This window comes from Mchenga conophoros, linkage group LG6 (genome assembly GCF_057382185.1).
Source record: "Mchenga conophoros isolate Kocher_MC1m ecotype Shallow Benthic linkage group LG6, M_conophoros_male_GT1.1, whole genome shotgun sequence".
Lineage (NCBI taxonomy): Eukaryota > Metazoa > Chordata > Actinopteri > Cichliformes > Cichlidae > Mchenga > Mchenga conophoros.
In genome coordinates, this window is record NC_140531.1 from 15,677,657 (window position 1) to 15,704,600 (window position 26,944).

General features: G+C 38.4%; 1 long non-coding RNA gene across 1 annotated transcript; it reads right to left on the bottom strand.

Annotated features, from left to right (window-relative positions):
- Positions 1 to 17,943: 17,943 nt before the first annotated feature.
- Positions 17,944 to 24,462, bottom strand: LOC146572368 (uncharacterized). Its single transcript, XR_014892915.1, has 3 exons — positions 24,443 to 24,462; positions 21,527 to 21,590; positions 17,944 to 20,001 (listed from the first exon to the last, which is right to left on the bottom strand). It is a non-coding gene; the product is annotated as an uncharacterized LOC146572368 (long non-coding RNA).
- Between the last annotated feature and the right edge of the window lie 2,482 nt (positions 24,463 to 26,944).

A 26,944-nucleotide genomic window follows, 5' to 3' on the forward strand; every position in this document is an offset into this window, starting at 1 on the left:
CAGTCACCAACTAGTCACCCAGAAGTAGAGCTTGCAGCACCCTCAACCTCTGGTTAATCCCATTCAATCCCGAATCATCTGTGCACAGTCACAGTAATTTTGTTCATGTTGCAATCTGAAATTGTGGTGTTTCCTAGTGTGACTACTGCATAAAGAAGTCTGAGGCCTGAGCTGTTGGCTAACTGGAGTGACTTGCACATATGCTGACCTCTGTTATTTCAAATGCACATCTTTAATAATTAATTTAAAATGTTTGTATTTCATTCTTCTGTGAAATACTTTACACACTTTCGATACACATTTTAGTCTACTTTGCTGTGTGTGGGCCTTTGTGCTATGCAGCTATAGCTGATTGTACTGCTGCATGTCTTGGTTAGGATACAGATTTTAAATATCATATTATCATTATCCAAAGGAAGAAATAAAAGTAATATAAGCCCCTACCACCAACCATAAACACATGATAGATCCGCTTGATATTCCTTTTTATTTTTGACTTTCAAAAGTGTCACTCACTCTTTGTTTTGATGGTTAGTAACATTTAAATCTCAAAGAAAGGTAAAAATGAACTGACAATTGAATTAGGTGAAGATATACACAAAAAACATTAGAATTTTTCTCACTTAACAACAGATAACAAATAAAAAAAAAGTGGCATTTATTGTAAAGAGGCCAGTTACACCTATCAAAAGTGATGGGACACAGTTCGTGAGAATCAATTCAAATAAAATGCTCAGACAGACGTTTAGATACGGTCATTCACACGCTGGTTCATAATCCCTGTTAGCTAGTAAGTTAAATCTTTCCCATAAATCATTTGCGCAAGGTAGAGTATGCTTACTGCAGTCCCAAGCACCCCATCACTCACTGTCTCCACTCACTCCTTTGGCTGTGATGCGTCTCAGCTCACAGTACTGTTCCCGTCTCAGTAGTCAAAGCTGAAAGGTAGCCTCTCTAAATCGCTCTTCGAACTCTCACTCACCAACTAGGCCAGTCCATCAGCTCTGCATGTCTCATTAAACATTTGCAGATTGGTTGCAGGCATATACCTTCGTTCCTAGTCAGCTTGCAGGCAATTTGCTTACAGCGCATCCTTACATGCCTCACTGGCTCTCATTGGACATAGACAGCAAGGGAAGCAGCTTTCAGGTCAAATGCACGAGGAGACAAACAGGCTAACACATAAACCTGTGCAGAGAAGGGAGTGAAAGTGAGAGAATAGTTTGTATAGGGGACAAGGGATGCTACACATTAGTGAACATCTCTCCACTACTAAAATAAAGCTAAAATAAAGGAAGCATTTTTATATCCAATGCAGTGGCTTCGCAAAAGATGATGACTACAGTAAATTAAAAATGAATAAATAAGTAAATTAAAAAATATATCTTTAATAACTAGATATACACATAGACTTAATTGTATCCCTTTATTTAAACAATAAAAATAAAAAATAAATGAGAAAAGTAAAAGTTAAATACTATGGTATGTACAGATGGTATGTACATATGTATATATTTGGGATTAAGCGACTAGTCGTGTAGCCAACTAATCGATGTTCTTGTCACTAGTCATTATCAGACTTACTAGTCATTTAATCGAATTGTTAAAATTTTAATTGATGCCTGATGCCAGTAAATTATTTTCTCTGAAATGTTAAGCAGCCATCTGCCACCAGATGGCTTGTTGAAAAACGCCATAACTCTGTTAATCTAGGTCTCATCTTTTTGTTAACACTGTTGGCATGCGTTGGCGGACACAAGCTTTGATAATGCACGGAACAATGCGTCACACTTTTCAGTTGCAATTTGTTCGTTTTATGGATGCCAACTGGTCATATTTTAGTAATTGACAAAGATATTATGTAGTAGATTTCATATCATATTTAACATCGGTTTATTTTGCATGTTTCTTCTTCGTTGTCTGTCTGGAGTATAACGTGTAATGTTGATAATGTAAGATGAAAGGTGTGGCACAGTTAAGTGGCATAATTCGTGAATGTGATAAACGGTTTAAAGGTTTTTGACATTTTCCATTAAATAGCTCTCAAATGTAACTTAATAGCTGAGTGTCTCTTAGTTTTAGACTAGTCGGTTAAGCTAATTCTTTTTCCACAGATAGGTGACCAAGAAAGCAGCAGTTTCCTAGAGTTTCTTAAGTGCTGCACTTCAGCTGTTTTAATCTTGTCTTATTTCCCAAGTGGTCCCTGGTGTATGACTGTCATTCTTCCGATTTCTTTGTATTTTGTAAAGTCTGCGAACAGAGATGGATCTGGTAATTCTCACTAATCTCTGAAGCAGTGTTTGGTTTCATTTCTCACCTGTTATTCTTGATTTAGCTCACAATTATGCAGTCCAATCTGTTGCTGATCTTTATGGGTCTGTCTGTGTGCCTTCTGTTCAATATGTCCTAACTGTGGAGGACGGGAGTTTGTTGATCTAACTAATAGAGTGACCTTCACTGTGCAAACAAATAATTGTTGACCTTTCCACTGAGCTCACTTGTCTTTACAAGTTTTTTTGGGGAACCAGCTCCAAGGTAACTGAGAATGGATGCATAAAGTCAGTTCCACACAGAGCAAGTCTAGTTTGTTTTATTAATGATGGATATGTTGTACTTACTTTGACAGCTAGCACTTTTAATCACATCATTTCATGTTGCCATCTAAAATGTTATATTTATGTTTTCTATAAGGATTATCATGTATTTTTAGTGAAAAACATTTTTATTACTAGTAAAACATATTGAACTTCTGGAGTTTGCTTTTAAAATTGTACAGTTTTTTGCCTTATACTGTATCCCTGCTATGTTTGCACATGTTTCAATAAATCACTATCCGATTATAAAGAAATGAGGGGTGTTTTGAGACAGTTGCACACTATTTAACCTATTCTTTGATCTCAGCCAAAGACCTCGACAGAGTTCTAATCCATTTGCAAGCCTGGTGCTTAGATTTGTCCACCCTAGCTGGAAAACTCAAAAATCTGTTTTATTTCTTGATATCTATCGTCTAGCTGAGCCCTACACAGAGTTCCTGTCTGGTTTCTCAGACTTTTTATCGGATTTAGCGCTGAGCTCAGATAAAATCCTTATTGTGGGGGATTTTAACATCCATGTAGATGCTAAAAAATGACAGCGTCACCGCACCATTTAATCCTTTATTCTTAACGGGCTTTTTCCAAAATGTAAAAGAACCCACCCACCACTTTAATCACACTCTAGAGCTTGTTCTTATGGCATAGAAACTGAACATTTACCAGTGTTTCCAGGATCTTTTTGTCTGATCATTTACTAATAACATTTACATTTACAATAATTGATTACACAGCAGTGGGGAACGGATTTCATCACAGCAGATGTCTTTCTGAAAGAGCTGTAACTAAGTTTAAGAATATAATTCATCCACTATTATCTTTTTCAATGCCCTGTGTCAACATAAAGTACAAAGCAGCTACCTGAATGCTACTCCCACAGAGGTCAATTATCTTGTTAATAATTTTACTTCTTCAGTCTTTCTCTCTAATTGATCTTTCAAAGATATCTTCAATAATTACTTCCTCCAAACCATTAGCATGTCATCTGGACCCCATTCCTACAAGGCTGCTCAAAGAACTCCTACCATTATTTAATGTTTCAAACTTCTACTCTCACGTACAAGGTCTTGTATGTGACAGTGGACAGTGGACTTTAGTGACCTTTTTCACTCACTATGTGTTTACACACCACTCGCCATTTAATTATTGGTTATTATTCAACTCTGGCTCTCTTCGACAGCATGTCTTTGTCCTGTCTTCATCTGCTTATCCACAACTGGTGGCAGCAGATGGCTGCACGTCCCTGGTTCTGCTGGACGCTTCTTCCTGTTAAAAGGGAATTTTTCCTTCCCACTGTTGCCAGAGCACTTGCTCATAAGGGGTCGTGTGATTGTTGAGTTTGTCTTTGTATTATTCTAGGGTCTTTAGCTTATTAAAAACCACCTTAAGTGTCTTTAGTCTTAAGCATCTGACATTACTGTTGATGCTGCACCAACAACAGGATCCACTAATCCTGTTGTTCATGAGTGATTTATGATCACTCGTGAACAATACCCTAAGATACTCGGGTTGCATGGAGGGTTGTCCACTGTTTTCCAGCAGAGAATGATCACATAAGCTTTTCCAGGGCGGATGAGCAGTGTGACACTTGGATAATTGGAGCATGCCCTCTGATCTTCCTTTTAAAGATGAAAACCATCCGTCCAGTCTGCTATTCTGCTCACACTGTTCTTGACCTCTATGCAACATTGAAGATGTGTTTCATCCAAGACAGCCCCACAATGTTCAGCACTTTTAGTATTTCAGGGCAAACTTCATCCCTTGTGCCGTGCTGCTGAGAAGCTTCTTAAGTATCTCAGAGACCCGAAAGGGGAAAGGATATAGATGAAGCTTTCCCCTAAGGCTTTAAACTGTGCTTTCTCCTCAGAGAACAGTGGTGACATTCAGGAGTTCCTAAAAGGACTGTCGCATGGCTTAAATAGATTCTCAAGCAGGGTCAGCAGTTTCCAGTCCTGCTTAACAGAGCCTGTGCAAAGATATTCTTTCTCTTTATGATCGTGTGTATTTAGCAAGGAGGGCAAAAATGACAAATAGAGCCACGTGATCATTGTCTTTGAAGTACAGAGGTGTTGAGTTAATCCAAGGCCTCTTTCTCAACATCTACATTATTCTGAAAGCATCAGAGACCTTGAGTTTAATAAGCATGTTTTGACATTGTTCCTCTGGAGACATTGCCCCAAAACATCTAAATGACCACTTTTTTCTACCATCTGTCAGGAGGACAAAGTAAAATACTGCCTGACAGAATTTCCAGAAATGTGGTGGAGAGGTGGAGGATGACATTAGAATTAACAAATACATTTCAGGTGCTACTGACTTCCTTTAAATTTGTGTGATGGGACACTCTTGGTAGAGAATAGTGATGTCTGAGATTACGTCCCTGTTAAATCAGTGACAAAAAAAAATTCTTGGCAGTAAGATGACTGTGAAGTAGAGCCATATAGTTTTACTGGCCAGACACATAAAAACCGTACTTTGAATTCTGCTATCAAGTTAATTGACCTCTACCTGTGTGTCACCTTTAGATGCAGTGGAACTTTTTTAGAGTAGATAAGTGGGAAATGAGCTTTCTAATGTTTAACTTTATAAAGGGGTCTTCTTCTTCTTCTTCTTCTTCTTCTTATTATTATTATTATTATTATCATTATTATTATTATTATTATTGTTCAAAGTTGTGCTTTCCTTTACATTCTTCTTAATAAAGTTGAACTCAGTCACTCAATTAACCAACCAGCATAATGGCAACTCACCCAGCCAGTGTTCCCAAGCACAATGCTTTCACCACTCTAATACACCAAAAATACAGTAAAACAAGAAACAATGTGTCCAAACACATATAAGTTCCCTATGCCTACTAGGAAAAAGCAGCCCCTACCAAAGGTCGTCTGGACTGTATCATATGCCAGACAAAGAAACAGTCAAAGATAAAAGCACTATAGTTCTCTACATGGAAAGTGTTTATGCTAACAGTTGTTTCTTTTAGTTTTTTTTTTAGGTGATAGAACAATATGAGTCTTACTCATGATTTCATGGTAAGGGCATCTACAAATACTGTGTACTTTGTTTGTACTGCATCAACTAGTTCACAATAGTGATGTGCGGATCGATCCTGAAATATCGATTCCTCCGATACCAATCATTTATGTTCTAGAATCGATTCTCACATTAAAAATATCGATATTTTAGTAATTTAGGGTAAATTTGTAGTTTATCATTAATAGAAACACAGTGGAAAGAAACTATAACATTCGGATTGTCTACATTCAAAGGAACTACTTCCTCTTCCACCTTTCACAGTCATTTGAGAAATAGGCTGTCTGTCTCGCAGGCCCTTGGCGTGCACACTCACAACAATGACTGAGCGTAATTGGAGTCATGTGCGAACCTATTTTACCTCCACAAAAACAGAGACGTGGTTTGCGATGCATGTGGAAAAAAGGTGAGGTGTTGTGGCCACACTAGGGAGACATTCAAAAAGGCTGTTGGGGGGGGGGGATAAATACATTTTACAGTGTTTATTTATCGGATAAAATACGTTAAATGTCCGGAAACAGCGGGGGTGTCCAAATTCAGAGGCTGCTTCCACCTGAGGACCCGGCCTTCGCGGTCTAAAGAAAGCCGGGTAGTACGTCATGAGCTCCCTCGGTGGAGTGAAACTGCCGTCTGCTCCTTGCTATCTAAAATATAACCGGGCGCTGGCGCAAACTCTCCACCGTCTCACACTTCTGTTTAATCAGTTTGAAGTTTATTCAGCTGTGTGAAAACCCCGAGGAACCCTCCTGAGGGATTAATAAAGTTAAATTTCATTTAATCTAATCTAATAACTTTAATCTCAGCCAAACTGATTTACTCACCAACAAATAAAACACTGAAAAAGCCAAACAATAACATTTTTAAGTTATCAAAGTGACTTATATATCATGTTAGCGAGCAGCGAGACTGCGGGGTTTGAAAACAATGTGTCGATGGGCTCAGATATTTGAAGTTTACACGGCTACATTCTCACCTGAAAATATGTTAAAAGTTTTTTTGCGACCCAGAAAGAGAAATAAGAGTAATATTGAAACTAAGCAGCTGCCGTCATTGTTGGAAACAAGTACTCTGATGTCCTGTAATCGTTATGATGCTATAATTTGAGATACAATAAATAAAATAAGTTTTAGTACAAAGTATCGGTATCGGATCAGTATCGTCGATACCACCCTGAATATTACTTGGTATCAGATCGGAAAGGAAATCAGTGGTATCGCACATCACTAGTTCACAAGTCTTCCAGCTGTAACAGCTGTGTAGATGATCTGTATGTTTCGATACAACCCGTGGAAGTGTATGTGTCTGCAGGGGATATGCCACAGATAAACTTAAAGTCATTACTGAAAGGTAGATACTTAACACTCCATGGTAAGGCAATGCTACAGCAAATGCGTGTTAAGAGATAGCAAAATATTTGTTACCGGGGGAAAAAAGAACTTTAAGTTCAGAGGGTTCAAAGTTGTCATATCAAGTCTCTGTAGTTTAATGATATTGCCTTTTTTTTAATATCACCTAATTATGGGCACTACATCGCTTTATTTCTTACGAGTAAACACATGTATTTTTGTGGCACTTGCTGATGACTGATTCAGTCTCATAACTGCAACAGAGGACATAACAATAAAATGTACCATCTTAAAACATGCTTGTACAAACATGGCATATATTATTATTTTTATGGAGACCATCTTATTTATTTTTGTTGAAGAGCTGTGAGAAGGTTTATAATAGAGCAGGGCGATATGGCCAAAAATATTTATCACGATATATATTTGAAAATTTGCGATAACGATATAACTGACGATATAATTGATGCGAGACAAAATACAACTCCACAACATTACTAGCGCAAAAAGACAACCTTCCATTTATATTCACTTAAACAAGAAGCTGGTTTTTATGTACATTAAAGCTTTATAAAAATGTAACAGTACAAATGCAAATTCCTTGCTGAAAGTTTAACCAAAAGGCATTTCCACTAGAAATGTGCTGACATATCCTGAGCATAACCATGTATAATATCCACTGAAGTTAAAAAGAGGTGCTTTGCAACATTAAACTGCAGTGTGCAGTACGCATTTTTCGGACCATAAGGTGCACGGGATTATAAGGCACATTAAGCGAAACAAAGCAGTCAGATAAATCAAACTTTATTAAACTCATTCTTCTTGCTTCCTCCATTTCTGTACCATTGATTCCTTAATGTTGAATTCTCTGGCAGCTGCTCTATTCCCATGTTGTTGCAGTATATTAATGACTAACCTCGTATTGTGGATGGATTATCTCAGTTGTTCTCCTGACTGAAGTTTGGTCCGTTTACAGCATCCTGCCATGCGATTGCATTTGTCTCTAACCATGAAGAACCTTCACGTTAACTTTTATAAGTGGAAAAGTGTTAGTGTTCGTCCTCCAGCTTCACTGTTTATGTTATGCTAACATAGCTGTGTCGCTAGCGATCACGTAGCACATCATTATATACCAGCTAGCCCAACTTCAGTAACCCTACAAACGTCACTGCTGTTTAGTTTCCTGTCTTCATTTATGTTGCAAGTGATAGCAGAGGTGTACGTTTGATTTTTTTCAGAAATCTCTCAATCAGAACATGCAATATCATGCTTAGGTAACTAGCGAAACTAGCGAGCTAACTTCCGCTAGCTTCCTGCTAACTTCTAACTCCGTTAAATGTAATAACTTTTGTTTTCATGGATGCCTGGAAGTTAAACTTCATAGTTACACCTGGTAAAGCAGCAATGCTGATCGTTTTATTAAAGATGAAAGAATTTAGACAGTTTTTAACTCTAAGTGATGCTGCAGTGTTGTTTGACCTGAAGCATACGGAGTTTAGGACCCAGATTACTCCCAGATTTAAGAGCATCTTAGTCCGACAAATACGACAATAACAACGGCCGCTTGCATGTTCTGCAAAAAAATGTGCTTTGTTGTGTATCTGACGGACAAACACCAAACCAGTTCCACATCACGGAAGTTACACCATTTTTACAAACCAATTCTGGATCATCTGTTTCACTCAACAATCGGCCATGTGCGTATGAAAACAAAGGCACTGCGCATGCGCGTTTTACTCCCATTCTATCGCGATATTTCATTTTCCTATCGTTGCCTAACATTATACCGGTATTACCGTGAACGGTATAATATGGCCCAGCCCTAGTTTATAATGTGTTACTAGAGGAGTGTGGGTAATGCCTTTCAGAGCCCTCTTGGTTACCACTCAGCGGATTACTCACAGGAATGCAGACTTAGATCCAGATTTAACAATAACAGATGACAGCTGCTACATTTTATGTGTAAAATATCTCAGCGGTGCAACAAAGTGGTGAAATTCTCTATTTATGGAAATGTCAGAGCAGTAGCCCTAACTCTTGAGCCCATTTTTGGGAGCTGTATGTCAGTTAAACGATGTGCTGCTAAAAGTCCTGGTACACCTGCTTCCACTTCTGCTTTTGTAATCACCTTTAACATAGAGCTTAGTTTTATTTTATAAGGAGAAAAATCATAATCAATCAATAAAAAAATTCTAATTTAACTATGCCTTAATCATTTTTTTAATTTATTGAAAGGGGAGTTTATTCATTTATTTCATCCATTATCTTCTTCATATAAACATATAAACATGAACTTCTTTTTATTATTTTTTCCTCTTTCCGTCAGTGAAAATGCAAAATAACTTCAAAAACTGACTTCAAGTTTCTCTGTCCTCCTGCTTCATATCAAACGCACAAATGCATTTTCCTTAGTAATCTGGTACCATTTAAGGGGGAATAAACAGGCTTGCTAACAGTATAAAAAATAATGTCAATAAGCACCATTATGATAAAGAAATAATCATACCAAACACATATATCCTTCCTTAAGTTAGTTGTAAGTTACACGTTACACCACTGGTTCTCATAAGCTGGAGAGGCAATGGCGTGTCACAAATTTAGAGGATCATCATTTAGCCTGGAGAAATAGTTTGTTGCTTTATAAGAAAGCCCTCCACAAAGCCAGAACATCTTACTATTCGTCACTGATTGAAGAAAATAAGAACAACCCCAGGTTTCTCTTCAGCACTGTATGGCTGACAAAAGTCAGAGCTCTATTGAGCCAACCATCCCTTTAACGTTAACTAGTGATGACTTCATGAACTTCTTCACAAATAAAATTTTAATCATTAGAGAAAAAATGACCAATAATCATCCCACAGATGTAATATTATCTACAGCTACTCTTAGTACCATTGATGTTAAGTTAGACTCTTTTTCTCCAATTGATCTTTCTGAGTTAACTTCAATAATTACTTCCTCCAAACCATCAACGTGTCTTTTAGACCCCATTTCTACAAAACTGCTCAAAGAAGTCCTGCCATTAATTAATTCTTTGATCTTAAATATGATCAACCTATCTCTAATGATCGGCTATGTACCACAGGCCTTCAAGCTAGCTGTAGTTAAACCTTTACTCAAAAAGCCATCTCTAGACCCAGCAGTCTTAGCTAATTATAGGCCAATCTCCAACCTTCCTTTCATATCAAAAATCCTTGAAAGAGTAGTTGTCAAACAGCTAACAGATCATCTGCAGGGGAATGGTTTATTTGAAGAGTTTCAGTCAGGTTTCAGAGCTCATCACAGCACAGAAACAGCTTTAGTGAAGGTTACAAATGATCTTCTTATGGCCTCGGACAGTGGACTCATCTCTGTGCTTGTCCTGCTAGACCTTAGTGCAGCATTCGATACTGTCGACCATAATATCCTATTAGAGCGATTAGAACATGCTGTAGGTATTACAGGTACTGCACTGCAGTGGTTTGTATCATATCTATCTAATAGACTCCAATTTGTGCATGTAAATGGAGAGTCCTCTTCACACACTGAGGTTAATTATGGAGTTCCACAGGGTTCAGTGCTAGGACCAATTCTGTTTACATTATACATGCTTCCCTTAGGCAGCATCATTAGAAGACATAGCATACATTTTCACTGCTATGCAGATGACACCCAGCTCTATCTGTCCATGAAGCCAGATAACACACACCAATTAGTTAAACTGCAGGAATGTCTTAAAGACATAAAGACCTGGATGGCCGCTAACTTTCTGCTTCTTAATTCAGATAAAACTGAGGTTATTGTACTCGGCCCTGAAAATCTTAGAAATATGGTATCTAACCAGATTCTTACTCTGGATGGCATTACCTTGGCCTCCAGTCATGCTGTGAGGAACCTTGGAGTCATTTTTGACCAGGATATGTCCTTCAATGCACATATTAAACAAATAAGTAAGACTGCTTTTTTCCATTTGCCCAACATCTCTAAAGTTAGAAATATCCTGTCTCAGAGTGACGCTGAAAAACTAGTTCATGCATTTATTACTTCCAGGCTGGACTACTGTAATTCATTATTATCAGGATGTCCAAAAAACTCACTGAAAAGCCTTCAGCTAATCCAAAATGCTGCAGCAAGAGTCCTGACAGGGACTAGAAAGAGAGAGCATATTTCTCCTGTTTTGGCTTCCTTTCATTGGCTTCCTGTTAAATCTAGAATTGAATTCAAAATCCTGCTCCTCACATACAAGGTCTTAAATAATCAGGCCCCATCTTATCTCAATGACCTTGTAGTACCATATCACCCTATTAGAGCACTTCGCTCTTGCTCTGCAGGCCTACTTGTTGTTCCTAGAGTATTTAAAAGTAGAATGGGAGGGAGAGCCTTCAGTTTTCAGGCTCCTCTTCTGTGGAACCAGCTTCCAGTTTGGATTCGGGAGACAGACACTATCTCTACTTTTAAGATTAGGCTTAAAACTTTCCTTTTTGCTAAAGCATATAGTTAGGGCTGGACCAGGTGACCCCGAATCCTCCCTTAGTTATGCTGCAATAGACGTAGGCTGCCAGGGGATTCCCATGATGCATTGAGTTTTTCCTTTCCAGTCACCTTTCTCACTCACTATGTATTAATAGACCTCTCTGCATTGAATCATATCTGTTATTAACCTCTGTCTCTCTTCCACAGCATGTCTTTGTCCTGTTTTTTATCTCTCACCCCAACCGGTCGTAGCAGATGGCCCCGCCCCTCCCTGAGCCTGGTTCTGCCGGAGGTTTCTTCCTGTTAAAAGGGAGTTTTTCCTTCCCACTGTCGCCAAAGTGCTTGCTCATAGGGGGTCATATGATTGTTGGGTTTTCTCTGTATCTATTATTGTACGATCTACTGTACAATATAAAGCGCCTTGAGGCGACTGTTGTTGTGATTTGGCGCTATATAAATAAAATTGAATTGAATTGAACTGAATCACTGGTTCTGAAAATAAAATAAGACAGCTGTTAGTTTTGTGATTTTATCATCACAAACCTGAAAGCAGATGACTAAATATACTAAACTATCAATATTACTCCTCAGTGCACTCTTAGTTCTGCTGTTTATTTCAGCCACACATTTAGAGGTCTGAAACTCTAAACGTAAGCATTAAAGGTTAAAGGTGTGCATGGCTCTGCCTGTGGTCCATAGCCAAAAAAAAAAATAAATGTTTGAATGACTTCAGAGTAGACTGAGACCAAACATATTAAAATTAGACATTTTCTGCATTACCATCGAAATCTGAATACATTTAGAAGCATGTAACAAACAGTTTGTGCTGCTGTAACTTTATTAACTGGACCTTATTCAGCTCTACAAGTTGCATATATAAATCACTTTGCATCAGCAGAATATATATTGCACTTAAAGAACACTGTAACAAAAAGAATCTGTTAAAGCTTGGAGCTTTCAGATGACTTTAAATCAAAACTCTGAACATAAGCTGGTCCAGACCACGTCATGTGTTCACCATAGGTTACCATGGTAAGCTAACAGGTAAAAACTGAGCCACCACCATGATTTTGTATTGCTTTTGTATAGGTATAGGTTTAGACTGCCGTGTCTTACACATCATTTTATGCAGTGTAAACAAATAGAGTGTGTCGGTGTGTAAGTAAAACTGAACTAGGAGTAAAATACTATAGCCAAAGTAGATGCAAGCAAGTTAAAGATTGGTACAATGAATACCTAAAATTACAGTGAGGGGCTGTTTTTAAACATATTCCTAAGTGTTAAAGAAATGTGTGGCATTAAGCTGTGGTTTAGCTCAGCTGCAGGAGGAGAGATGGGGTAGAGTGGTTCAGGGAGCACTGCCAGGTGAAGGTGATTGGCACAGCTGGTGTATATCTGCTAATCAGTCTCTCTTATTTATGCAGCAACATTCTGGGGCCTGGAGAGAGAGATGCACACGCACAAAATGTGTGCTTTTGTTTAATTAGCATCAGTCTTCTTGGCTGTGTTCATAACTGTAAGACGACAGACCTGCTCAGGGATGGGCAAGATGGATTTAGAAAAGCTAGAGCAGGTATATACTGATCATGTATATACAGTCACTTCCATTATATGTGAGAAATATAGGTAGGCAGGCCTACATTTGCTTCTCATATAAAGAAGACATTTGAGTTCACTTTTGGGAAACTTCTGCTTTATAGACTGGTAAATTCAGGTGTTGATAGATGTACTGGAAGTTGTATTATGCCGTTAAATCTCTTTATCGGGTACCTGTTACCTGTTCTGGGTAATAAATAAAGAGGACGGTGTCCCGAACAGTATGATGTGAAGCATGAAGGTGTTTTGTGTCTTCTGTTAACAATTTGATGATGATTTAAGTCATCAAGTACAAGATTCTAGTTTACGTGTTTAAGCTGATGATCAGATAATTGAACATTTTCTACTAAACCTACTATGGAGAAGATCAGTCATGTCTGACTTTAGTTTAGCTGTGATGTCCTACACTGATTAGCATAAATATCCCATCTTGAAGAGCACATGACATTTAAAGAAGCGCTCAGTTTTCTATGTGCACAGTTACGGTACGTTCAGGAACATTACCATTTGTTTAATGCCATGCCAGAGGAGGACAGGCGTTGTTTGTTGTGTGAGCTAGTTGAAGTGATATTCATATTTCCTTCTACAATCCTGTCTACAAGGACATACGGCATGCACTTTCTAAATCTCCTCATTCTTTGAGATTAGATTCAGTTAGATACATTTTCTGTAGCAAACATTATTTGGCAAAGTTGGGGAACAAAGTCGAAAGAAATAAAATCCCCTTTAATTTTGTAAGAAAATGTAATGCAATGAAACACTTAACTGAATCATGAAGAAATAAAACATAGCTTCAGATCAATGTAGAAGATAGTACCAAACAGTGTAAAATGATACAGTAAGCTCCAAGGATCAAATCATGTGTAACGCTGCAATGCATTCCTTTATATATAATTACTATATATATTTTAAGTTACTATATATAAAACCCATTTTTAGTCCAAAGATCTCATCACCGTATGGTGCGCAGTTGTTGTTGATCTTAATGCCAGAGGAGGTTTTGAGTCAGCAGAGTGTTGGAGACACTACGCACCTCTTTAAGTGGTCTACTGCTTTGAGTTGCCGTGGCTCCTGAAATGCTTTCACTTTGCAGTTGGTCCTGGAATATCAAGGAGGGAAGAAATTTCACGAGGTGACATTTTACAGCACCACACTAAAATTTTGTGAGGTTTTTGGAAGACACGGATGTTTGAAAATGCAGACTGCATGGCTGGGTGATGACTTCATATACCTGCAGTGATGGGACTGAAAACACCTGAATTCACAGATAAAGGTGTGGCCTAATACTTTTGTTTCTTTTTTGATGTAATGTATTGATGATGGAAAATTTTCTGATGGAGCAGACGATCTAGCTACCAATCATGCAGATCCCAGCTGAAATGACTTACTTTTGTGGTTTTTCTTCATGGCTATAAATTTGAAGAAGCTGAAGAGGAGGAGTTTGGAGAAGAGTTTGTTAAAACTGCATTTGACATATTTACACCGACAAGATTTCTCAGATAAAAGTGTTAAGATTGTAATTAAAAAATGCTAATATATTGAAATGTGACTATTGGTACCAAAAACGTGATTTTACTTGCAGGCTGGTGAGTCTGTGAAGTGTCACCATTGCTTACATGGAAATAGAAATTTCACCAGTGGACATATGTACATACATAATGGCATCATGCAGAGATGAAGTACAAATGTACCAGTGACTATTCTTCCGACAGGGTGCATTGTGCTCCGTTATTGTTTTCACATTAACAACTCACAGAAGCGCCTGCTTGCGTTTACACATTTGTTCATGTGCATGCTGCAGTGAAGTGAGATTGTTATACAAAAAACATGAGCACGGAGGAATAAATGTTCACATGGAGATTGGGCAGACTGAGCGTCAGACACACAATTCCAACTCCGACTGCGCTGCCTAATGTGGAACAGAAGCAATCATCTCCTCGTTGACAGTGTGCCCGTGGACGTGAGCGCCCATTATCAATGAATGTGAACATTGCACGGATGCATGAGCGTGCCTGCTATGGCAACATGTGAATGAGAACATGAATGAATTGCTTCTAAAGTGCTTTTCGAAGGCCATGTGTGAGAGATACACATATTGACGGGGCCGGGTTATGTTAAAAAGTATAAATTGTTATACTTTGTTCATTGGTTCAAAGGTACCCCACACTTCTTTTTTGTTTGCTTGTTTGTTCTGGTGTATTTTTCATTTGAACTGTTATTCTGCCAGAGTACTCATATTTACAAGATGGCATTGAACGCCCCATTGGTGTGTCAGGAAAACTCTTTTGTACGTATGTTCCTTGAAGGGGATTGGAGTCATTCTTTTTCCACCGCAGCAAAGGGCTAGGAGTTGGAGAGGAACTGCTGTATGTTTTTGTTATCGATCTGATTGTGAAATAAAGCATATGCAGTGAGAAAGTAACTCCCGGAGTCATCCCTGCCTTAAAGCTGCAACACATGCATAACTTTTCTTTTAATATTTATTATTTTGTTGAACATAATCGTCACTTTACTACACTTTTTTTTCTTTAAAGAAATTGTCTTTAAAAGAAAGTTTGTGTGAATGTTATTTGCCTGCTGCAGTACACCTGTGATCTCCACTGTGTGGGCAAAATGAGTCGGCCAGTCAAAATGTCCTGATCTGTGACCTGCCCTTTAGTGTGGTTTTATCTCTGAGGGATTTGATGTTGTGAATTGGGTTGTGTAATGTCACTGCATCCCCACCTTTCGCTGTCCCTGCATCCACTACCTTTCTCTAGACGAAGAAGATGGATCTGTTGTTCTCTGCTGGTCTGCTGTTCCTCCCTGGGCTTGCCCCAAGCCTGTTCTATCTGAAATGGTTCAGAGGTGTATGCATGTCTGTCTAGCCTGGTTTACAGCATGCCAGATGCATCAATTTTCACTGTCTGGTAGGACGATGCTGGCTTGATTGACTCGTTCACTACAGTGATTAACGGCTTAGAGCCTGCCCTTTAGTAGCTAAGAACCGGTCTTCCTGTAAATACATGTGTGTCGTGAAAGACAGTGCATCTATTTGTTATGCAGTCTCCATCAGAGGACATGCTGGTGAAACAGAGGGATGATTTCACACTAGCTATATACAGAGAAGCAGACCCTGGCATTGTGCACTTGCAGCTGAAAGTTGAGGCACCAATCAGATTTGATTTATCCCCACCATTCATCCCCAGTGACTGCAGGGATTATACAAATATCAATGCATAGCACTGCAGAAGAGTTTCAACTTAAAATAAAACATTTAATATATTTGGGTTGTGTTTACTAGTTACAAATTCTCTTTCTGAATGTGTGAAGCAACATTTTGTAAACCTGTCAGGGCTGTATCTGTCTATCACCCTCCTTTGACTCGAGCCTGGCGAAGAAGGTATTTTTACTCGTATTTAAGTTTAAATAAAAGTGAAACAAGGGTTGGTGTTTTTGGCAACAAAAACACATCATTTGGGCTTTAGTGTGCGTATATAATTTTTTTATTTGGATTATATATAGACTCATAGTTATACATCTTATGTGTATAGCTATAAGAAAACACAGCATTGGGTGTTGTTATAAGGTAACTAATATTCCAACATTGTCTGTTGATTGTTTAAAACCACATTCAGTGAGTCTTTATTTAATGATATACCCTGTATTAAATGTACTTTATTTTAAACATGAATGTGTTTATATGCGGCAATTAGTTCAAAGAATGGAAACTGAATATTCAAGATTTATTCAAGGATTTTCAGTATTAGTTTTAAGTTGTAATTACACTTGTTTAGGAACAGATGTGACTTTTTCAAATAACATTTGAAGCCATGCGTTTGGCATTTTGATTGTCACCACATTATTATTATTAATATATAGGACTGTACTCTATTTAGAAGAGAGTCTAGAGCCCAGGAGCCATTAGCGAAGAGTAGCTAGCTAGTTTGGTTTGCAAATGCAATAATAATTACCTTAAGCGCTCCCAGGAATATGTAATTTATGCTTTGAATGAAGTTTTTTTTTTTTTACTGTTCCACTGTAAAATCATAAAAACAATCATAAAAATTTATACATGATTCTGTTTTCCCTTTGATCAAAAATATAAACTCAGTTAACATTTCCAGCCCAGTACACTGCTGTTGTCTGTCATCAGTTTCATCCTAAAACCTCATTTGAGGTCGGAGAGGTCATTTGTACAGATACGATTATTGTTAAATGGTTTTTTATTTATAATGAAAAGATGACATAGCTAAGAGGAGCACAGGCGCATTCTCTCATTCTGCAGGCGATGCATTTATCATAAGAGGAGTCCTCATTTTTGTTAGCATTACAATTGTTTTAGTGCATTTAGGTAAACTATGATGCAACATTGTCTATAATTTAAACAAATGTTCAATTTAATGTTTCTATCAGCTAAAAATAGTTTTACACCATGAAAGATCCTTTCATTATTTCGCTGTGTAGATGATTGCATGCAGAAACAACCACATAACTGTCAAAATCTGCCAAGGACACAGGTGTAAGTCAGTGATATGACTGGTTGTAACATTTTGTCGTAGTATTCATAGAACTTGAGCACAACACAGTTAAAACAAACTGTGAACATGGAGGAGTCTGCTCTGATAACAGTTAAATATAGTTGCTGGATCCGCTTGGTTCTTCCCGTAACACTACAGGGGAGAGCACGAGGTGCGATACTGATGACAATCTGTTTTCAACTGATATTCCTCTAAGTAGCTGACTGTGTTGTGTAATCGCTGCAGGAAAAATGTTTATCCCACTCACAATATGTGCAAATATAACAACAGCTCTTTCTCATTTTAAAGAACAATGCAAAACAATTCAGCATCTTCAGATTGTGATAAATATTCTTCAATACATAACAGGAGTCAAGCAACACTAATAGTGGAAGCATTCACTGTCTGCAAAAGCAATTAGGTCACTTAAAAGATGAGACATTTTCAGGAAATTAGAAGATTAGAAACAAAATCTCAGAAACTGCTGTCATTCTGTCAAACATCTAAACAGCGACATGTCCAGATTTGTACAGTGTCAAAGAAGTTTGTCATTTTGATGGAAATTACTATATTTTTTTATGTAAAACATCTTTTTTGACAAATAATGTAAAGGTCCTGCCTGTTTTTTATTTTTATTTTGTTTGCCTAGGTTGTTCTGTATGTTTGAGCTGTTCTAAGAAATGTATCAGCTGATAACTTAAAAAGTGTAATAAAACAAAAAAAAATGTTCCAGAACAACAGAGAATACCTGTAAACCACTGTAAAAACATTCATTAATAAAAGGGAAATAAATATTTTCTCAAAACTCTGAGCGACAGCGGGGCAGAGCGCATCATCTACAAGGGCTCCCAGTTTGGTTGCTCTGACCTCAAATCCATGAATTTCTACTATCCACAAAAACACAAAACAGCACGACTGTAGCCTGTTTGCCATGATAATTATGACACTGAACATGTGTATACTTAATTCTACTTTTTTTTCATGGAAATTATGTTACTTCATTCAGTGTTACTTTCTTTTATCATTGGCTGACTGGATACTGTTTCAGACTCTTTAGATTATTAGCCAAGTAATTTTGTTTTTTGGGTTTTTTTTTGGGGGGGGGGGGGGGGGGTTGTTTGTTTTTTTGAGAGGTTTTTGAGGGTTTTTTTTTTTTCAAGCTAAACCTTGACTTTTGGACATCTTTTGTAAAAGTGGGGTTTTGCCATTTATGCCACATAATTGTATCTCTGCTCTATATCTCCATGAATAGCATTCATTAGTAGCCAGCTGGCTACGTACCTGATACCAACCAACTAATTAAAGCTAAACTTAGGTCCTTGTCCTAACCCTGTGTATAAATTTTCACCTAGTTATTATTGATACTACTGGAAACAACTCCATGCCACTGGGTGGGTAGAAGATTTGCCACAACTTGAAACTTAGGACAGTAAAAATAATAATTTAGAAAAAGATTCAGTGATTGGTGTGTACATGAGTGCATAAATCAAAGATTAAATGGGCTGAATACAATTCTAACAACAGCAAAGAAATTAAGCAAGCAGCATTTAAAATTACATAAAGATAAAACATTTCAGTTTGAAATATACATTTTCATATGTATGATTTTAATGCAGTGTGAACAGAGGTTCCAGCGGTGCTGCACGTGAGTAAATCAAGTTCTTAAGCTTCATGTACAACTCAACTGCTAAAACTTTAAAAACATGTGACACAGTATTAACCTCCTAAGACCCAAACTCTTTCATGGCATGCATTTTTAATTTTTCTTTGTTATTCGGGCTGATTGGGACCTGATGAATGTAAAAACAAAGAATTGCCAGATTTTTTTTACCTTATTTTTGTTTCTGAGAAAAATGAGATCCACATATGAGGACATTCGTTTTAAATTTGGATAGAACAGTGGTAGTATAATGTCCTAGTAAGTGGATATCAGGCCCTTGTAGAGCAAAATTTAGTATTTTGGTCCAGACAACCCAAAATGTGATGTCCACATATGTAGATGCCAGGTCCTAGGAGGTTAAATGCAAAGAGAGCATAATCAGTCTTACCAGTCTTACTTAGTAAAAGCATTCACGTGAACAAGTGCACAAAGCAGTCAAAATCTAACACTGCAGAGGGTTTGAGACACAACCACAGGGGCCTAACAAGCCAAAATAGTCATTATAGGTGTCAAGATTTTATGCATATAAAATGTACATGCCACACAAAACAAAACAAAAGGCAGTACTCAGACCAAAGCTGATAACAGAAATAGCTTTGTTTACACTTTGAAGCGAGTGATGGTGAGCTGCACTGAAGTTTCCCAGGGGTGCGTGGCTCATCCGGGAAAGTACGTGGCAGGTGAAAGGCAGACTGGCAGGCGGTTGGCAGAGCAGGTTCACTGACGAGAGAGTTGTAGCAGGCCAAGAAAGCTGAACTTCTGGCTGAAAGGTGAAGTTGGAGAAGTTCTAGACAAGGCTCACTTACAGGCAAAATGGGAAGCACCTTAAAAACAGAGGCTCGAGGTTAGGCAAGGTTGAAAACAACACCAAGCTCAACAAAGCTCTACAGTGGGGCCCGAAAAAACTGTATGTATAATTATAGCCTGGAGAGTCAATGGATTTGCACAAACGGGTTATACATGTGAATGTACTGTGTGTGATCCAGCTTCAAAGATGAACCAGACCCTGGTCAAAAATCCGTTACCTCCTACATCTATAGTGGTCATCAGCTAAACATCATTATGGTTAAATAGTATGTTAAATTTACTACTTTAGAAACTGTGATACATCTCATTATGATGATGCTCAGTGTTAGTGAGAGAAAAAAAGTGGCTCCAGGGAAAGAAAAACAAAACTACCACAACAAAAAAACAAGATAGTGGCTTTAGTTTGTGACTGTTGGACTGGATGTAAAATTAATTTGATTTGCTGTTTTAACCAAACTCAATGTTTTTTTCCAGCCCTGAAAATATCATGTGGCTAAATCCTGTGGTTAAGAGGTTGTTAGGGAATAAACAAGCCAGAGAATATATTAAGGACTAACCCATGCAGTATTTTCAGCAGGGTGTAGCGCAGCGTTTTAAAACGAACAAGTTAAAAGTGTTGAGACACTAATGATGGCTCTCCTCCATTTAATTGTCCCATTTCAGTGAGCGTGCATGCACAGCAACAGGGCTCTGAAACGGGGCCATCTAATTGGGCTACATCCCTCATTTAAATGTAATTATTTACACCAATTCTTCTCAACTGCATTAATTGATTTTTGAAAAGCCCTATTTGCATATTTGTGATCGGATGTTTAAAAGAACCATTTCATCTCTGGGGCATCGTTGGGGCACTATTTTGTCTCCACCTTACACCTTACCTGAGGTGGCATATGGTGCAAGAGCACTTTATTCTTACCTGTTTGTCCACAACAGCAAGAACATTCACAAAAACCTTTTCTGTTTTGTCAAATTAATTAACCCCGACATATTCAGTCCATGCAGCCACAAATATAGTGTTAATTTTTGTTCTTACTTTTAGTGATCTTGACATTGCTCTAAGCAAACGTGGTCTCTTTCTGGCCTGTGGATCGTTGCCTGACTCAAATGACGCTCCCGTCATTGTTTTAGGAGCTTGTTTTAAGTAAAGAAAGAAACAGACAGATATGTAGAGACAGTGTATTCATTCTTGCACAAAGTGAATGTTCCTGTCACTTCGTCTTCTTTCTGATTGTCACTGTGATGTCTTGGGGCTGTCTATCAAGAGAACATGGGAGACCACACGAGGGACATATTCCTAAGTAATGCCTAAGATGACTGAGGTGCCAAAGGCTTTGGCATAATATTGCCCTTTTATTTATTTTTTTGTCTTACATATGGTATCTCTAATAGAATCTTAACATTAGTGTTAAAATCTTATGCAAACAAACACATTTGGGGAAAATGTGCCTGGCTGCAGATGTTCCTCTCTTTCCTACATATTTATTTGTCTTTTCACCTCTGGCACATGAGAAAGGGCAAAGGGTCATCAAATACAAGACCCACCGGGGCTGTGAATTCTTTATGTGATTCCTTGTCTTCTCTTTCTCCATGCAGATTCTCACGGTATCTGAATGGAGAAAAAGAATAAAATATACTTTGGATACAGACTTTTTTTAAACATAGGGGCACACAGCAACTTAAGTTTGGCATCCTTTTTAAAAATAGCACTATGAATAATTCAATAACATATTTTAAAAAGCACACATGCATGTTTTTAGCAATTGAGGTCTATTGCAGGATCTCATTCTCCATGCTGTGGTTTAGCATGTTACTCGTTGGGAGTACTAGCACTAGTGTTCTGCAAGAGTAATCACAGGCTCTGGACACATGTGGTGAATAATTATGATGTCAAATGATAATGACTCTATAGAATTCATACATGTGAGGATGTTTGTTTTTTATGCATTTACAACACATGGAAAACATGCAGATACATACGTCTACCTTTCCCCAATCCCAACCAACAACCCCAAATGTAATTGTTTGTCCTTTGGCTGTGCCAAGCACAGAAACCTAATGTAGACATCTGCTGTGAGGCTGACAGAGGTTCTTTGTCCTCCAAACTGCTGCACGGGTTAGCATGAGATGTTTGTGCTTTCCTGTCAGGGCCCTGAACCACACTCGGTCTGTCAGGATGTCTCTCCTGCTGTAAAGAGCTGTTTTGCAAGGAGCACTTTTGTAAAGAAAGCTCAGTATGAAGTGTCTGTACCTGTTAAAGTGTCACACTTGTGCTCTTTGACAGGTGTGAAGGTGTCGAGTTGATCTGGGCTTTTAGGTTACACGTCTTCCTTTGTCTTAACATTTGAACTTCAGCAGTCGCCAGCTCTGAATCCATCCCTTTTGTATTCAGTGATTCAGTGCAGCTTGGATCACACACACTTTGAGCTAAATGTCGAGTGAAGTGCAAAACACAAAACTTGCACATTCGCTTTGAGCCTCTTCTGTAATGATATGCTGCAGGGTATATATATCGCCAATCACTTCATGAGTTCTCCAAAATATTTGATATCCCATGGTGGGTCACCGTAGACAATCAGCAGAAATACTTAAGAAAGACAGACGATGATGTGTGGTTACAGGGGTGTGAGAGTATGACACTCACACTGTGCCAGACTGAAAAACACGCAGAAACTTAAGGACAAAGGAGATTACATCTCAGGCTCAGTGACAAATGATTGTTCAAAGAAAAAAGCCTGCTGAGCTTGACATTGGTATTTTTAACCCCCAGCTCATCTCATCCAGTGACACATTCTGCATCCTTTTATGCTTTAAGAAGATCGAGATCCATTGTTCTGCCCCTCCTCTTTCAGATAGAAGTGACCTCAAAGCCAGCACCATTTGGTATATGACCATCAGAGCAATTTGTAACCATAGAAAGCATTGAAAGCAATACAAGTTCTTCATCTCCTGGTGACAGTCGCCTCAGGTGAGCCCCTCAGTCATACAGGAAAAGTCTGTCCTTGGGCCTGGAGCAGATATATACTGAAATACATTTTTCTTGTCCTTGCATCTGCCCCATGGTGTGTGAAACCCACAAAAGCGTCATAACTTGCTCAAAGCCAAAATGCAGGTCATGCTGATCAAGTATAATATGGTCTAAGGCCGGAGAGATCACAGTGCTCAGGTGGCTTGTCGTTGTTTGCTTTGCTGTGTATGTGCCATTTGAAGCAGTACCCGCTCCTGGACAGCTGTCTGTGCTTCTTACATCTGAATGCTTTCCTGCAGAGAATGCATCTGTTCATATTGGCTGAGCTGATTCACATTGGCCACGAGTGAAATGTGTTAGAATACATGCAGCCATTTATTTGTTTAACTAACAGATTCAGATGTATGCTCTGCAGGAGTCCCCACTAAGCAATCCTCAGGCTTTTAAAGCTTGCCAGTTATGTATCAGCAGGTGATTATCTAACTTTTTCCTTTATGTATTTTAAAAAAAACATAAAACTTTTTTTGGGCAGTAATCATAGTCAGATTGATTAGGCTCCCAACAAGCTCTCTGTAAGAAAGTACTGGAGCAATTTAAAATGGCAAGAAGCACAAGAAGCAGTGCAGAAGTGTTCAAGCAGAAGACGTCAAAATTAAATCAGGTATGTTTTCATGTTTGTTCTTACTTTTAAGGAGCTGAATCATGCCTACGTTTTTGTTTACATTCCTGAAACAGCTACTCATATGGAATGAACTGCTGTCTTGTTACATGTCTATTGATTTATTAATTTATCATCCCACAACAAAGACTCTGTCACTCTGTGTAACAATGGGCGAGAGTCTCTAACCTCCTAGGGCTACTACTTCTAGCCAATATTCAGGTTCTGTGGTTAACGGTGCTTCTTTTCCTCCTCGCTCTGCTCTTCCAGAAGGAAATCAGTCATGGATCACTGCCCTAAAGAACGTTGTCACTGACCCAAATGGAATAAAGACAAGACAAGCAGTTCAGTATCTGAAGCTCTGGTCTGAAGAGAACATGCACACCTATCCACCAAGTCCTCTAATAGACCAAAAAAACTGTCACTTTAAACTTTTTAGTGAACCTGGTTTTTGGTGTTTAACTCAAGGGTGATGACACCTTTTGGCCATCTAGCTAAAAGTAATGACTTGAATTACGTCAAGAAAGGAGACAAGAAAAACACACTTTCTCACATGCATGCACACACACACATGCAAACAAGCACATGTATAGCAATGCACATGGGCTGTGAAGGCTAACTTTTGTGGTCTGATACAACTGATGAGCTACTGTGATCACATTGTTGTTAAGGGTTATGCTGGTTCTGATAGAAAGGTGTCAGAACACACATTTCATTGCATTTTGTTGCCGTGTTGGACCCTGACTGACAAGGTGCACATGCGGACCCCTGTCCACTGCCAAAGCACAAACAGTGAGCATCAAAACTGGATCATGCAGCGATGGAAGACAGGGACCTGGTCTGATGTTCTTTTACAGCACACAGATGGCCGACTTCTTCTGAGGAACACAGGTCACCAGGATGCACTATGGAAAGAAGACAAGCCAGTGGAGGCAGTGTGATGCTTTTGGCAATGAAAACAAAAATGGTTCAGTGAGCATATGCTGGACAAACGAGTCAGATCTATGGATGCCCCACCTCCAGCTTACTGGACTTAAAGGATCTGTTGCTATTGTAACATCCTGGTGTGAGATACCCAGGCGCACCTTCAGGGGTCTAGTAGAGTTTATGGCTCGACAAGTCAGGGCTGTGTTGGCAACAAAAAGGATGCCAACACGATATTAGGCGTAAGGTTATGCCTTGCTGTACAAGGGCCACTTACGAGGACATACGGCCACCATTCTTTCGAAATTTAAAGCAAATGTCCTCATTTGTGGATCTCATTTTTCTCAGAAACAAGAATCAGGTAAAAAAAAATCTGCTTTGTTTTTACATTCATCAGGTCCCAATCAGCCCAAATAGCAAAGAGAAATTAAAAATACATGCCATGAAAGAGTTCGGGTCTTAGGAGGATAAAAGAAAATGTCAGGATCCCTTCTCTTTCTCTCAGACTGACATGGCCCCAGAGAATGTACTGTTGAGAGACATTCAGTGGTATTTGTGGGGAAATGATAGGGAGAAGGGAGCAGCTGAGAGAAGTTACAGGAGAAGGGTAAGCTCTGCAAATCAAAGTCTAAATGATTTTGTATAGAGCAATCCGAAGAGAAGCAATCAACCTTCAGATCAGGCTTCCACAGTGACTGAAGCAGGAATGGGAATTTTCACACTGGTGATTTTTTAATGCAAAGTCTGTAAGTTTTGTCACAATTCTGCATCATTCATTAAATATATTAAAAGCTTAGCAAGAAGCACAGAAGCTGCATCATCGTGCTAATGATGCATTTTATTCTCACATACATTTTTTACACGTCTGCTGTGTGAAAGACTCAACATTCATTTAATGTGTGACAAATGGGATACTTGTAACGAAACACCTCATTAATGAATGAATTTTATTCGCTTCAGACAAACCTCACTTGTCCTTATAATAAAAATATTAAATAAAATGACTTGCATAGCCCCTGTCTGGAAGATTTTATGGATCATAGGCATTGCCGCTCTTTGTCCAGTTTATGCACTTTTTTTTTTTTTTTTTTAACTTGAGGCACAGTCTGTCTCAGTGGAAACAACATTCACTGCCTTGGTTATTTTAACCCAAGTCTTATCTTTTGGTCATTACACCTGGGTTTGAATCTGGAAAATCTGGCATAAAAAAATCTGCCAAACAAACCATTTGGTGCGATCCACTACGGTGACCCCTTTTGAATTAGGGAGCAAATGAAAGTAGCTTATATTCTCAAGGAAACACTTTGGAAAAATATGCATTTTCATGCTTCTTCAGACACTATTGTTTCTTTAGTTGGAAATTTCTCTGCTTTTTTTCCATCTCAGCAGACAGATTTTTCTATGGAACTCCTGAAGCTAAAAATGCATCCTCATATAGATGCGAACACTCGTCTATTAAGAGTAATTATAATCCACTGACATATAAATGACAGTAAGACGAAAATTAGCTGATATACATGAATGACAATGTTTTTGCATGTGCAGTTGTTATTCATATTTTAGTCACACATATTAAAGGCTATTCATATTTTTCATGTGATGTCACATGAACTTTGCCCAATAATTATTCATGGAAGCTCGAATGAACAGCTGTCTGGCCCTTTCAGTTAAGGAGTTATGAAATGCAATGAGCAGGTTAATACAAAATAATGTCAAGCCAGTTTATTGTTGAGTCTGGTGGTGCTTTCAGCTAATGCCATGGAAACCATTAAGTCACCTCATCCTTTTTTCAGTCTCATCCCTGTCACGCATTCATAGTTGAAATATCAATAAAGCTGAAGTGTTCACTTCACTTAAGCATCTAGCTAGTGCTAAACAAGTGATGCAAGCCAGAGTAACTTTTTCTTTTCAAACATTTCAACAAATATGACAAACTGTTTCTGTGCATTCTGGATCACAATCTGTCAGCTACTAAAGGTCCAGTGGCTGTCCCAGGGAAGAAGAAAATGTTAATATGTGATAATTTTACTCTCAGACAAAGAGAAAGATGTAAATGAGAAAATAGACATCCCTCACATTGTCTCCGTTGCTCTAGAGTCCAGTGACGGTGTGCTTTACACCACAGCATCTGATTTATGTGGCCTACCACTTAGTGGTATTATAACAAAGTGAAAGTGATTGGGGATCATAGCAACTCACTGACTGTAGAATATTTAGTAGCGAGGACATTTCACACCTGGACTTGCTGTACAGGCGGCATCCTATCATGGTACCATGCTGGAATTCACTGAGCTCCTGAGAGTGACCCATTCTTTCACAAAGCAGACTGCTTCATTTCATACACCTTTGGCTATGGAAGTGATAGGAACACCTGAAGTTGATGATTTGGATGATTGAGTGAATGCTTTAGGCA